This window comes from Myotis nattereri (assembly GCF_964212035.1).
Source record: "Myotis nattereri genome assembly, chromosome: 17".
Classification (NCBI taxonomy): domain Eukaryota; kingdom Metazoa; phylum Chordata; class Mammalia; order Chiroptera; family Vespertilionidae; genus Myotis; species Myotis nattereri.
In genome coordinates, this window is record NC_138092.1 from 24613067 (window position 1) to 24629115 (window position 16049).

Sequence of the window (16049 nt, forward strand, 5' to 3'; positions counted from 1 at the left end):
ATCCTCCCCATCAGGGAGTTGCCTATTATCAAGGAAAGATTAACAACTTTGTTGCAGAAACCAGAGCCGCCAACCCTTTGAAAACCCCCAGCCTTTTGCATACCTCCAGGCCTTTGCAAATCTCCAGCCTGCATTACCTGTTAACTGCCCATTTGGCATAACCTGTTGCCTACTTCCCCATATAATCTTTGTCCTTCTACCCAATATAAGCAGCTGGCTTATCGGGAGCGATAGAGCAGATTTTTGTGGATGACCTGCTGCTCTCCCATGCTGCGGGCAGTATTAGAATAAACACTCATATATGATTCACCCCCGTCTCTGCTTAGTTGGCTTAGGTAGTGACAGGCAGCACAGACCCACTGATTTTCCAGTTACATAAGTACTTTTATTATTCCCATCTTACAGGTAACGACACTGATGCTGAGGGAGGGTAAGTCTATGCTCCAGGGCACCCAAGCTGAGTGGCAGAGTTGGGATCCCCTTCAGTAGTCCAACTTGACGTGGCAATCCTTAATCACTACGCTCCTGGATATCCAGTCTTCCTCACACAGGTAAGTGGAGACCCTCTTTGCAAGCAACTCTAGGAGTATACCATGCTGGGATCCAGAAGCTCTGTGGGAGTGCTAACTGTGAGAAAGGGAAGCTACTGTGTCATCCTGGGGTAATAGTGTCCCCTTGGTTTGGGGAGAAAGGATAAGTCAAATGAGTGAGTAGCGGTTGGGAGCAGGTGTGTGATTAGAAGGCCTGAGAATGGTATCTACCCATTGACCCAAGAAACTGACTTTCATATCCTACTGATGAATTCATTTGGAAGAGGGGATATGGTGATAGTTCTAAGCCTAGGATCTCTTAATCTCTGCTCAGCCAGACAGGCATCACTATCATCATTTCAATGTTTAAATCCAACACTGGTATCAATTGAATAGGAAAACAAACAGTTGTTTTTTTGTTCAATGGATAAGTTTCAACCAAGATTTTTGTTTTGTCTGTGGGAAACTATAATAAAACAAAGCTAGCTTTCCAAACACAGGTTGCACTATATAATTAGGTAGATAAACATGGCTGTAGAAGTTACAACTCATGGACCTTTAACAAACAGCAGAGAAAATATTATTATAGTCATCTATTGGTGAGGATATAATTCTGTCCACGGCCAAAAGGACATTGTTTCCTTGATGATAGCTCTACCCTCAAGCTTTAGCGAATATGTGACTTTGTATTCTGCTCCAAAAGAGTGTGTTTTCAGTTGAAGATGTGTAGTCAGTATTCAGTATGTAGTTTTCAGTGTGTAGTCAGTATTCATTTTGGCTTTTGACATCAGGACTAGAAAGCACTGATGTGATACCTTTTTCTTTTAAGTTTTCTGAAGTATTGTCTTGATTTTAAATGGAAAAGAAGCACAGATTAAGGTACAAAATAGAAGCATGACTATGAATGTTCAGTATACAGAATTTGGATCTTTCTTGGAAATGAGGGAGTGTCTGGAAAAGTGTTGTCCCTTCTCATACATCTCCTCCAGCCTTTTTAGTAGTAAACTGAATAGTAGAGTATCCACTCAAGCAAGGTTTCTCCTGGGCATTTTTGCCCTCCTGAGCCCTCTAGTTATCTTGTCGCCCATTTTATGTGTTTCGGTAGTTGGCATGTGTCATACAGGTAACAATGAAAATAATGCTGGTGCTACAGCATCTTTAAGCAGAAGTGAGTAATCTATGGGAGAGAAACTGCAAGGTGAGACTGCTAGGCCAAAGTATAAATGCACTTGAATTTGATGCACATTATGAAATTACACTGCAATAAGGCTCTGTTTGCTCTTCTACGTAGAGTGTATGAAAGTGTTCATTTTCCTGCACTTGCACTTTTACCATTGGTAGAATTTGTGTAAATCTGATGGGTATCTTAGTGTTGTTTTAATTATTCCAAATTCTTTAATTACTACATGTTGAGTATCTTTTCATGTTCAATGGTAATTTGCTTCTTGTACATTTGAACTGTCCAAATCTTTTGTGCATTTCTCTAGTGGTTTATTACTCTATTCTTAAAAATTTGTAAGAACTTTTAATATCAAGTATTGACTTTTTAAATAAACATTTTTCTCCCACTGTTCCATGTTTTCTGAAGATCTTAATGATATCTTTCAAAGTATCTAAGTTGAATGACTTAGGTAGTAAATTCTACCAATTGTTGTATTTATATCCTTTGAGTTTTGTGTGTTTTTTAGAAAGACTTTCTCTTATGTATGGGAAATGTATGTATAGCCTATAGTTTTTTTTCTAGTGCTTTATGTTCTTAATTTAATCATTATTTTTCTTACTAGCATCAATTTCCTTCTAATAATTTTAAAGTTTTTTTCATACATTTGAGTCTTTCATTTGAGTCTAAATTAAAACATATCGCTTATTCTCTCCAGGTAGATATCTAATTTTTCCAACTGCATTTTGAGTAGCACATAATTTTACCTCCAAGTTGAAGTGTCACCTTTATCACTTAATAAATTCTTACATATGTTCATTTTGAGACTTTTATATTCTGTTCCAATTTATGTGTCTATTCCTGACACAGTTACCACAATATTTTAATAACTATAACATTATGTTTTGATTTGGTAAATTTTTTGTATAGAATTTGAAACCTGGGACTAAATTCATTTGATTAGATTCATCATATTTTTAATGAATACCAATGTTATTGGATTGTATAGCTTTTATCTGAGGTTATGCAAACTCCAAAAGTGCCACCAATTTCAGTAAATTCTCACCCAGAAAAATTATAGACAAAATTATACATAAGGTTTTTCAAAGATATTATTTGACATTATACACACCAAATTAGTAGATAAATTAACAAACTTTTAACTTTTTCTTTCCTTACTTTTTTTCCCTTCCTTCCAACAATGCCTTAATTTATTCTCAAAAGATTGGAGAAAATAGGTACTATTCGCCAAAGTGTAGTTTTAACTTATTGTGATTTACTGTTGTGATTCTTACAAATTGCAAGCAATCTAAATGTTTAAACAGCCTAGGTAAATAGTTGTGTTTTTTTTTTTTGTATATCATTGGGACATTATATTATAAATACTTTAAAACAATGAGAAATTATTTATAATATGTAATGGTAGGAAAGGTTTAAGATATATTACTGAACAGAGCTGACTTAATCTGTAGAACAGCATATATAATATGATTCATTTTGTTTAAAGCAACATGTTTATTAAATATACATACAGACATACCTAAAGGAATATGAAAAATAATTACTTAATATTATAGTTTGGAAGTATAAAATTAAAATTCCACCTTACTCATATTTATAGAATTAAAATTTTATAGTGAGCATATGTAAATTTTATAATAAAAACAATAAAGATTTTGATTTTGGAAAAAGCAATTTTTAGATTATTAATGATATTACGTACTACAAAAATCTTTTCTTGTTACCATAGATTATTGAGAATTGACTACACCTCAGAAATCATATTTTCTTCTATTGAAACACCACCTCTAGATATAATTCAGAAGTATTCATATTATCATAATTCCTACAGTGTCACTAAGTGCCAGCCGTAGAACTAAGCATGTAAGTTGCTGTATCTAATCTTCTGAACATTTCTTTGGGCTAGATATTATTCCCAAATTAAAGATAAGCAAAACTGAATTTTAGAGAGATTAGGTGACATGCCAAAGTCCTTCAGTCAATTAATCAGCATAGTAGAAAATCAAACTTTAATATCTGATTGCTATCATGGCCTCCCCAACTATCCTCCAAAACAATTTCCATATGGAATTTACTAAACACAAATTAGAGAGTCTTTTCAGATTCCAAGGCCGTGACTTTCTCATATTTCTTTTGTAGACTAACTTAGAAGCACTGCTAAACCATCAGAGTAGGTAAAGTGCATGATGAAGATACCGTGGAAAACCACTGTTTGCTTAGGTCTGTCTTTAGATCTGTTCTCTGGGTGAAAAAAGCCAAAGCCAACCAGTACTACCTTTCTTTAGGGGATCTATTCATTTGCTAGGGCTGTGGTAATAAAGTACCACAAGCTTGGTGGCTTAAACAACTGATATATATTTTCTCCCATGGTTTGAGGGGCTACCTCAAGATCAAGGTATTGGTTTCTGAGAACTGTGACAGACAGTTGGATCCTCTCTCCTAGCTTACGGTGGTTTGCTATCACTCTGTGGAGTTTCATGGCTTGTATAAGCATCACCCTGATCTCTACCTTCATCTTCACATGCCACTCTTCCTGTGACTGTCTCTGTCCAAATTTCCCCTTTTTATGGGGATACCAGTCATATTCGACTATGGCCTCACCCTACTCCAGTATGGCCTCAGTTCAACTAATTGTATCTGCAGTGACCCTACTTCCAAATAAGGTCACATTCTGAGATATGGGGGTAGGACTTCAACATCTAACTTTTGGGGGATCCCCTAAGCCTATACTGGAGTGCCACTTTCTCCTCCTGGGGCCAAGCAACATGCTGCAGAGTCCCTTCCTCATAAGCCAGATGTCCCTCTGCACCCCAGTGCCTGTGGATGAGACACTCAGTGCTTTAGAAAGTCCTCAGTATTCTCTGTTTTCCATCACTCTTTAAACACTTTAAGGAAGATATTTGGTTGGAGCTTCTTGTTCACACTGATCTTCTCTTAGGCAACCTGATACCAGCTTTGCATGGTTGCTTGTAAGGTGCTATATATTTTAGATTAGTTTGCCAAGCTTTGGAAGTAGAATAACTTCATTTTTCAAACCCATCCCAATCACACTTTGGAGGATATGGGGAATCTAGACTAATAAAAGAGAAACATGCAAATTGGTGTCACTCCACTATGCCCACCAGCCAATCAGATGAGTATGCAAATTAACCCAACAAAGATGGCGGTTAATTTGTATACACAGGTGCAGAGCAAAGACTGAAGACAACATAGAAGGAAGCCAAGCACTGCAGAAGGGAGCAAAGCTGTGGAGAAGCAAGTGGGGCGGCGGAGGCGGGAGGGAAGCAGGCGGGGAGGTGGAGGCGGGAGCAAAGCCCGCCTCAGCGGGTTTCACTCCCTTCTCTGCTTCGCTCCAGCTGCAGGAAGTCCCATTCTTGTAGGAATCTTCCTGCAACGGGCCTCTAGTTCTATACATAAAGCATTATAATTACTGTGGCCTCATACATGTCTGAGGCAGCCTGTTAATTTTAAAAACTTACAGTGTCAAACCTGCACACTTTTTTTTTTTTCCTTCTGAGTTGCAACCTCATAGAGTAACATAGAAAAGAACTGGAAGCTTTGAATTGGAATTAGCACTAGTCAGTAATTTCTTGTACCCTAACAAAAAAATCCATGAATTTTAGATCAGGTTTTGTGCTGACAGCTAGCTATGGGGGTGTATGAAAAGACGGATGGTGACAGGCACTGTTAGTTTCCTGCATATTGGTTCTCTCTGCTTCCAATTAATGCAATCTGGTTTTTATTGGAGAAGCAACAACTTTCTCGTTTCCTCTACAGAATTCCTTTTAGCAAAGCCTTGCGTGGCCATAGGACCTGTTTTTGGCCAATGAAATATATGGTAAGAGGAAGTCTACTGGATAGAGCTTTTGGTTCAGACTGTGCCACTATCATTCTCATGGTTGTGAGAAGGTCGCTCGACCTTCACCTGAGTTGTAGGCAGAAAGATGAGGGAAACACAAAGGGCAACACCTACAAGCAGTTAAGAGAAAGAGTCTTGTTATTTGAGGGTTCTCATGAGCAGCTCTTTCAGCCCTGCACTACCCTTCTTTGCACCTTATTACATAATAGAAAAATAAACTCTTTTTGGTTAATATGCTGTGACTGGATTTTTTTTAAAATATATTTTTTATTGATTTCAGAGAGGAAGGGAGAGGAGTAGCTCCTCTCAATGGGGTCTCCCTAGAAGGATGGCTACTGCTGCGGCTTCCAACTGATAGCAGTGGTGACATAAAGGGGGTTTCCCTCAGCCCAGCCTGCACCCACTGCAACTGGGGACCCCTTGGGGAATGTCTGACTGATTTAGGCCTGATCCCACCACTCTCACAATCTGGGACCGCTGACTCCTAACCACCCACCTACCTACCTGCCTGATCACTCCTAACTGCCCTCCCTTGCCGGCCTGATCTCACCCCCAACTTCCCTTCCCTGCCAGCCTGATCACCCCTAACTGCCCTCCCCTGACAACTGCCCTTCCCTGCAGGCCTGATCTCACCCCCAACTGCCCTCCTCTGCCTTAAAATTTGGTTCTTATTGGCCAGTTTCTATGCCAGTCAGTGTCAAAAGCTCCACCTCCTAGGCAGCCATTGGCTCCTTACATTTACCCAAATTTGGTTCTGATTTTTCAGTTTTTATGCCAGTCATCATCTCTGGGCCTATCAATGGGGCCTGATCAGAAAGGTGGGGCTGATCAGCAGCCCCTTTGGAGGCCTGGAGAGAAATGGAGGAGCAGCTGTTGGCCAGGCCGGGAGAGAAAGAGAGGCAGGTTCTGATCAATGGCTGCCACAGAGGCTACGGATTAGACCCTGCTTCTCTCTCTGCAGGCCTCTCTCCGGGCCTGGTCTGCAGTCCCCTAGGCAGTCAGTGCTGGGTGTGGGTGCCCGCAGCAGTCCCAGTCAGTGCTGGGTGGCCATGGCAACCCAGCACTGACTTCCAGTCTGCTCCAACCTTATGTCATAATCGGTTTTTATGACCCTGGCTCTTTATTATATAGATAGATGAGCTTTCTAAATTATGGGACAGTCAGAAAAAGTGCAATAACCTTGCAAAATTGGCTATTAGACTATGTTTATTCATCTTCGAATTACAGATACTTGCTAGACATGAATTTGATGGTCAGTAACTTTTTTGACATGAACTATTTCTATTTGTCAGGTGGGGAAACTTAAGACATTCTGTCAACCAACCTTCCTCCAACTAACCTTCCTCCAGCCTCCCTCTCCTCCCCAAGCTAAGTGACTGGTACAAGGTCTCTTGACCTTTCAATTAGAGAGATGAGGCTAGAACCAAGGTCTTGTGTATCCTGGGCTAGTGCTACATCCTTTCATCTTCATTCAAATAATGAAAACCCTGCATTGTTAAAACACCATTTTATTTGATGACAAAAAGTACTTCAAGATCATGGACATTCCTGATGAAAAACTAGATCTTAAATTTAGACATTTATGGGAATAAAATTTCAAGAATGGGACTATAGTTCAGTAGTTTGTGGATTAGAATTTTTATGTTGACTTCTTTATATTAACTGGATTTTCATGACTCTGTCCCCTTGGATTGCAGTAGTAATTATGTAGCAGTTAACATCTTCTCTGGGCCCAGCACATGCCATAATTAGCTGTGTCCTCTCCACAGCATATGACTCAACTCCATGTGGTTCTTCTATATCAAAGGCAGGGTAGCCAGATTTTTTTAAACCGCAGTACGTGAGCATGTAGTGGCAGATGGCTGCACAACCCAAGTGCATCGGGTTCTTTTGAACAGCAACCTCACCAAGAATAAGCAAACAAACAAACAAAACCAGACTCTGAGATTTATTTTTGAAAAAAGGAAAGTACTTTCATGAGGATATTTCCAAACACTGCATCATTTTAAAAGAAAAGCATGCCTTTTTTTTTTTTTTAGAACAAAAAAGGAATAAATGACTTCAAAATTTGAGGTCAACCTTGAACAGGAAGGAAGGCACTTCCTGGTCTGTAATCAGAGTTCTACAGAGGTTTGGTTGATCTAGGGCATTGGGTATAATGTAATATATAGTGGGAGGCACACAGGACTAGGGGTCAGGCAACCCCATTTCTTGTCTTTGCCATTAATTAGGTATCTGAAGCTGTCAGAGCTTAGGTGAATCCAACTTCTTCTAGCTGAGATCATTTATGCAAGACCCCTCTTATAAAGTCATGATCTTATATTATTAGACCGGCTGGGAAATAGAGCATCTTAAGTTCCCTTCTGCACATACACATTAATATACATCAACTGGTGAAGAACCCTAGAGAAGGAGAAGATCTCAGTAGCTGCCCTGGCAAGCCTATTATAGGCTTAATGAAACTCACCATCAGAGAGTTCCTTATTATGTAGTAATAACATATAAGAATGGGGAGAATGTTTTATTCACCAGGATTCCATAGAGGAACACAACTATATGATGAGGACAGAGCCATGTGATCAATACAGTATAAGGCATGGGCCATGTGAGAGGTTTAAGCACTGACCATTTCAGAGGAATCAAAGATCTAATTCCACCCTCCTCAGGTATAGTCTAAATCCTTTACTCTTGTGGTGCTAGACAGCAGCTACATGTGATTCAAAGTCGATGTTCTCTTGGCCAGTGTCATCAATTGTCACAAGGATCCACCTCTTCATTAGGTTCAGTACTTTTGGAAATCTCTACTGAAAAGCCTTGAGATAATGGCCTGTGGTCACCTCAGAAAGCACATTCCATCTCATTTTGTACATTCTCCATCCAACATTTTTCCTGTCTTCAAGCTCCATCTGTAGGTTCTTGTTTTCCTTCCATCTGCCACATTCTTGCTCCTTATCTCTTGGGGTGGCATCTTCCCCCTCCTCTGGCTTTCACCTCTACACATTCCCTTCCCAATCCTGCCCTGAAGAGATTTTAAGGAAATATTTCCCAGCAAAGCAGATCTCTTGAAGGGAGGGCTTTATTGTTTGTTGCTAATAGAATAAATTTTCTTCATGTAGCAATTTCTTTCATGAATTTATAGACCTACTAGAATCATCCATTACTCAATTGTCCCTTACTTTCTGAATCTTCTCCAAAATCTCCACTCTCCAGCCCTCTTCCTTGATTTCAACCATCTTGATACTCTATTGCTCATTAGTTCACCATTTTCCCTATACATTGGATAAGGATATATGGGTAGTATGGGAAACTAAAATCAGCCAAATGTTTTATGTGCAATTTTCATGAAAATCTGAAAGGAGAAGCTATCATGGTGATGAGAGCTGGCCTGGAAGTTGACATTTATTCGTTTTTCCCTATTTCACCAATTCCAAAGTTCACTTTCTAGTGGAAAAGGGGGACCTCTCTTAATACATTGGTGTTATAATATATAAACAATTTTATATGTTGGGGTTAGTACTGGTCCTGAAGTCAGAGAGACTATAAATTCCAGCTTTACCACTTTACAGTTCTCTGATGTGGGCAAAGTTATACTGAGCCACTCCCAGTCTCAGTTTCCTCATCTGTAAATTGGGATGATAAAACTGTGTTTACTTCATGTTATTTTAAGGGTCAAAATAAGATAAGTATGTATATAAAGCACCGCAGGCACTCCATAAATGGAGGCAATTGGCTACACTAGGAATCTAAATCAAATCCATTAAGAAAAGCAACTATTACAAAAACATAAATATTCTCCAATTCCCACATTCTCTTTGACCTTTTCATGCCAATATTAGAAGGTGATGCGTGGGTTGGCTATCCTTTGGTTTAATCCAGTTACAAGTCTGTAGATATATAATATGAGTGTCCATAATTGAATTACAAACACTGCTAACTTAGAGAAGCCCAAGATTGGCATTCATAGCTGAAAATAATATCCCAACCCTGAGCCTAGGTTTCACATCTCTGCAATTCATTTCCTGAGAAGCCTTCCAACGTGTGAGTTTTTCATAGCTTCAGGCTTTGTTATTAGTTAAGGTCCTCTTGGGCACCTCACCAGTTCTGGCAGCTGCTGGCACAGGTTAGGGGTGGGGACAGAATGTAGGTGGGGGCTTTCCAATTCTGGGGGAAAAGATGCTTTGTAACAGCAAAGTGGATATATAGCTTAGCTGGGATATAAGATCTCTGTGAGGAAGTAGGGGGTCCTCAAGGAGATTGTGCTGACAAGCAAAAGAGTAATGATTGAATTTAATAAAAAGTTCCAGGTCAATAAAGCCCCACATTCATCTTTGTGTTTTACATGGGAGACTGCAAAGTAAAACTGTCTGAACCAATTTTTCTAACTTTCATCGCCTCAAGATACCTGCTACCTTAAATGAAAAGGGTAAGAAAAAGTGATCAGGGAATAACAAGTAACTGCCATCACTTATTGGACAATTATTATGTTCCTCCTAAATTATATAAAGTAGGTATTCTTAATTTTACTGTACAGATGAGGGCTGTGAGGGTTACTGATGTTACATGATCTGCCCAAGGTTCAAGAACTAAGAAGTTACTTCCAAGAATCCATTATTTCAACATTTTCCCATTAAGAAATATACACTAAGAATTGTTTAGTGGTAAAATTTGCCTCTATTTTGTCCTATTGGTTTAAAAAGATATTTGACCAGTGACTTACATTTAGGACTGCTTAGATACGGAAGAATCCAGTTTGAAAGGCATGAAGATTACTTCACCTTTTCTATACAACAGAGTAGCTGATCAAGGCAGCTTTGGTAATGTCTTTCTATGGGGAAATAATTGATCCTACAAAACCTTATACCTCTTAAAAACGCAGGGACAGTACTAATAAAATATATTCAGTCTCAGAATACTGGGGAGTCTTAAACAGATTAGAGAGGAGGCCAACACCATTCAAACATAGTCCAATCTTATCCTTTCTGGAATTTAGCTTCCCTCAGGGTGTGAAATCTTGTCTTTGGTATACTTCAAAGCACTTATCACAGTTTTTAGCAAAGAATGTGCCATCAATAAAATATTTTATCAAATGGATAGCATTTAATCATCTCAGACATCTCAGAAAGTCTTATCTCCATGTTTCTTTATGATTAAAGCATTTTGTCACAAAATAAACAAACAGACAAACATGAAACAGAATAAGAATAAACTCCGTTCCAAAGATATGATGGCAGACAGTTAATTAGGAAAAGCAATATTATGGTTATTTGAAATTTTACTGTATTAAAAATGGGAACTCACATTATTGACTGACAACCATTTAGCAAGACTTTCTGTAAATTTTCCACAATGGTTATTGCCATTTTATTGCCAAAAAATGGAGGCTGAATGATATGTGCCTAAAAATATACAACACATTGATGAATTGGCGTAATTTGAGTCCCCTACTTAACCAGTTAGGTTGACTCTGAACTCTTTCTTCTACTACTCTATACTCTCTCCTACTACTTAAAATCATTTCTAAAGTTTAGGATAACTTCATTTCATAGTGATTCCTTGTATATAAAGAATAACCCTCTAGAGATATCTGGATCAGCAGCACCAGCCACACACAGGAAATCCACAGTCTTTGAACTACTTCCTTCCCTACTGCATCAGAATCTGCTGTAGTCTTTTGTCTGAGGTTTCGCTTTCCACCATTTCAGTTACCTGTGGTCAACTGCAGTCCGAAAATATAAAATGGAAATTTCCAGGAATAAACAATTCATAAGTTTTAAGTTGTGCATTCTTCTGAGTAGCATGATAAACTCTGCAGCTCTCCTGCCCCATCCCGCCCAGGATGGGAATGCTCCCTTGTTCCAGCATATCTGTGATGTAAACATTACCTACCCATCAGTCCCTGAGTAGCCATCCCGGTTATCAGATGGACTGTCCTGGTATCACAGGGCTTGCATTCAAATAACCCATATTTTACCTAATACCACATTCACATAACTTTTATTACAGTATATTGTTATAATTGTTCTATATTATCATTAGGTATTGTTGTGAATCTCTTATTGTGCCTAATTTATAAACTAAACTTTACCATAGGTATATAATTATAGAAAAGAAACCAGTATATAGAGGGTTCTGTACTATCTGTGGTTTCAGGTGTCCACTGGGGGTCTGGAAACACCTTCCCCTCCCCCCCGACAAATAAGCGGGGACTGCTGTACATTTAACATGATATCTTGGTGATTTGTATGTAGATTAGTGCTTTAGTAGCACTGCCCAAGAAGTTATGCCCCCCAGCATCTCAGACAAAAACAGGATTGTGCCTTTTCAAATAGGCCTCTTTCCTTTCTTGGTAGTGAAAAATATTTTGACTGTTATGATTTCTGTCAGGAATATGGCAGAACATCAAAAATGTGTGTTTTGAAATCACCCGCTCATTTATTCTGCCAGATCGCTTTTAGGTTATCAGTGCTGAGGAAATTAAGCCTCCGCAGGACAGTTGCTCACTGGAGGCGCCGACACACACTCTCTCCCACGGAAGGACGCAGATGGGCCTGGACATACTAGTAGACATTATGCATTCTGGTGGCGAAGCGGCAATCTTTCATGAGCTGCCCTGGAGCAATGTGGGAAGCGTTCTGTGTTAATTTTTTAATGTCTTTTTAATTAAAAGTGTCAAGCCGGCGCCCCTGAGTTTCACTGGGAGAACCAGATTCTTCTCTGTTCTCTTTGAAATGAAAGCCAATTCATGGAGCCATTTATATTCCTTAGTCTTTGTTTCTGGTTTCCTTGTTTCTAGTTTTCCTATTTGGGCACATTTCAAGGTGAAACTCAGTTATCGTTATTTGCTAACTTTCAGGTTTGCATTTGAAGTTATCTTGGAACAAAAGCAGATAGACACCTGTGTCAATCAGTGGTGGTCATGGTCGTGATGCATACTAGCATCAAACACCCCTGGCGTTCAGCCATGAGCATTTACTTCTCACACCATGTCTGTGGAGGTGGGTGCTTGCTCACTTAGAAGAAGCTTGATTAGGCAGCTACTTGCGGTGGCTCTGGTCCTTGGGTCTCCCATCCTCTTCCTGGTACCTATGGTCTGGGCATGCTCTTCTTACTGAGATGGCAGAGGTCAAGAGAGCAAACTGAACCAGACAAGGCCTATCTCTTACTGCCTAGTCTCAGAACTGAAGACTGCTGTCACCATTGCTTTGCTCCATTGACCAAAACAAGCCTTTTAGCCAAACACAAAGTCAGAAGGCAAGGAAATTTACTCTACTTTGTTACATGGAGCAAACTACAGAATCACATAACCAAGGGTATGGATAGAGGGAGAGGTGAAGAACGGGGCCTATCCACTACAACCCGTACAATCTACCACACTGCTTGCTTTGTATTCCTGGGATTTCTGTAATCCAAAGGTACCTAGCTTTACATTTCTGATACCAATAGGCATTCTGATATTTGTAACATATGGATAGTGCATAGTTTCTCTCACACATGCTGAAAAAGGATCTACTTAACACTTGGAGCTCAATTTATTTCCAGTTTTTTTTCATAGTTATAAGTAATGGGACATTATAGAAAATCTTGTCATGCTAATTACAAAATCATTTCAGATGCTCAATATTATGGATTTTTTCCTTGCTTGATAATATAGCCTTTCAGAGATGGTCAGATCACATTGGGGAGAATTGCTGAATGTCAATAGGGGTGAATAATTCAAACACCAGTCATGAACCTATTGAGAAATAAGTTCAAAATAGGGAATCCAGAGAATTCTTTTGTGTTTTAACAGTAGTAAAATCCACTACTTTTCAACAACACTTCCAGGTTATAAAACAAAAGTTAATTGAAGTACCACATGGGGAAGAAGTTTTCCGTATTTTTGAGAAAGGACAGGAAGATAACCTTAAAGGTAAAGCAGGTTGATTGTCTTACCCCAATATCTCCCTTCCTGTTCCCAGTGTCTAACGTTTCACCCTTAGAGAGTTACTCTTTGAGCAAAGAGTTTATTGATTTTTTAAGACATTTACCATATATCAGTTTATTCTGTCTTCCGAGTTTATGCATGGAAGATTAAAAAACAAAACAAAAAACAACAGTCATCAAAACATCAATCTCCAAGGAGGTCAGCCTTTTACATTATCTTTCACTTTAGTTACCTTTGTTTTATCTTCCTTATCCCAGACTGGGCTATGGTCTTGCCTTGTACAATCAAAGATCTCATTAAAAATAATACTACACAGAAGAGATATTTTTCCTTAATAAAGTGTTCCTTTCTTAGACTTGTGCCTCATGGGATTACTGTGAGGACTGAGTGAACTGACACATACGCACCACTAAGGAGAGTGCTGGACACAAAGGAATCATTCCTGATAATATTTTGTCACAGCATCTGCATCTCTGAATTGCATTTATTTTCATGGTTTTCTGTCTTTTGCTGTTAGATAGACAAATTTTTAATATGCCTAGAAATAAATATTTATTGAAAATAACATGCGCTGCATATTTATTAATGAAAAGAGTTTGTTTAGTATTCATTATGTGTCAGAACCAGGTAAGGCATTGGGTATGCACAAATAACAGTTAACACCTGCCCTAGAGGGGAGCATAGTCAAGCAAAGACACATTTCTAGGAATTGTAAACTATAATATGAAAATGGGTAGAATAGAGGAATATAAAGCGTAATATGGGGCAACCAGAAGCAAGAAAGATAATGAAATGATCCCACAGCTTTGGCTTGGATGGCAGGAACATTGTCTAAGCAATTAAGAAAATGAGTTAGAGCAGTGTGCTTCTCAAATTTACTGTGAATCAGAATTACCTGGCAGGGATTTTAAAACACACATTGCTGGGCCCTTTGCCCAGAGATTCCTAATTTAATTGGTGTGGGATGGGCCTGAGAATTTGTACTTCTGATGGGTTTCCACATAATGCTGCTGCTGGTGGTCTAGGGAACACACTTTGAGAGTCAGGAAGCAATGGGAAGAGAGCACTGTACATGGAATCAGTTCTTGGAACTCTGTCATCATACAGGGAATAGAGAAGTGCTTACACTGAAAAAGGTGGAGAAGGCCCCTATCATACAAGGTGCTTCACATTCATTTTCATGTGTTCATCTCCAGCAAAGTTGTTCAATAAGTTTATTAGACAGGGTAGTGTCTAGGCCAGGGGTGGGCAAACTTTTTGACTCGAGGGCCACAATGGGTTCTTAAACTGGACCGGAGGGCCGGAACAAAAGCATGGATGGAGTGTTTGTGTGAACTAATATAAATTCAAAGTAAACATCATTACATAAAAGGGTACGGTCTTTTTTTTTTTAGTTTTATTCATTTCAAACGGGCCGGATTCGGCCCATGGGCCATAGTTTGCCCACGGCTGGGGCTGGTGTAGGCCATGAAATTAACCGTGAACTCTCTGTGTTGAACACACACACACACACACACACACACACACACACGTGGTTTATTTTCATTTATGCACATGTCCTGTGTAAGTAGATGGGTCTCTGCTCTGCGTAGTCACCCAGGGGCTGGAGTAGATGCTCTGGATCATCACTCATAGGGCTTAGATACTCAATCCCCTTGATGGTTGGGACTTTTGTGTTGTTAGATAGAAATTTTTTGATATGCCTAGAAATATTCAGAAATGATCAGATCCCGTTGGGGAGAATTGCTGAATGTAAATAGGGGTGAATAATTCAAACACCAGTCATGAACCTATTGAGAAATAAATATAAGTTAGGGAATCCATGGTCTATGAGCAATCCATGATCTGTTAACAGTTAAATGGAGCTGCCATGGAAGGATTGGGCAAAGTGGGGAATATAAGCCTGGCCTATTTGTAGGAGCATGAGACTACTCTGAAGAGCCATTTTAGCTCTAGAAGTTTGTTGGATTGAACTTACTTAAACCTGAACCTTTGTGGGCCCCTGTCTTCAGCTAAATTTCCCAGGAAATAAACTCTGACATGTTTTGTTCAGGAATTTTATTGGGGAGTATTCTCAGTATCAATATGTGGAGTGACTGACAACAGTGGGACTGGGCAGAGGGTGTGGTTATGAGTCTGGAGCTGAGATGGAAGCCTGCATCTAGCTGGGCTGCTTGGCTCAGAAGCAGGCATAAGAGCTCAGTAGTGATGGTTCATCACCATCATGTAAAGCAGTAGTGTCTACGGGAGAGAACGTAGGCTGTGCTTGGACTGGTTGAATATTTGGACAGACACATTGGCATTTGTCATGGATCTCACTGTTCTTGTCACTGATCAGAAATTAATTGAACATCAGTATCATCTGGAGGAAGTTTTTGAAGTTTCAAGTGAGGCTCTGCTCCATAAATCAATGTCTCAGACTTGAGTTTTGTGTTTCATTCTGGGCAACACTTTGTTCAGATGGCCATTGAGAAACAGAATCCCACATAGAAGAGGCTGACTGGGATAATGAAGGGGTCTGTAAAACACTTCCAATGAAGCCATAGAGCCCAGAAA

The 16049-nt window shown here is 39.3% G+C and overlaps 1 protein-coding gene across 1 annotated transcript in view; it reads left to right on the plus strand.

The window, feature by feature from the left end:
- The first annotated feature begins 404 nt into the window (after positions 1 to 404).
- Positions 405 to 16049, plus strand: part of COLEC10 (collectin subfamily member 10) — a 256050-nt gene continuing 240405 nt past the window's right edge. Inside the window, exon 1 of the mRNA XM_081111526.1 lies at positions 405 to 551. The gene's annotated coding sequence lies outside the window, so the exon portion shown is untranslated. The remainder of the gene's footprint in view (positions 552 to 16049) is intronic.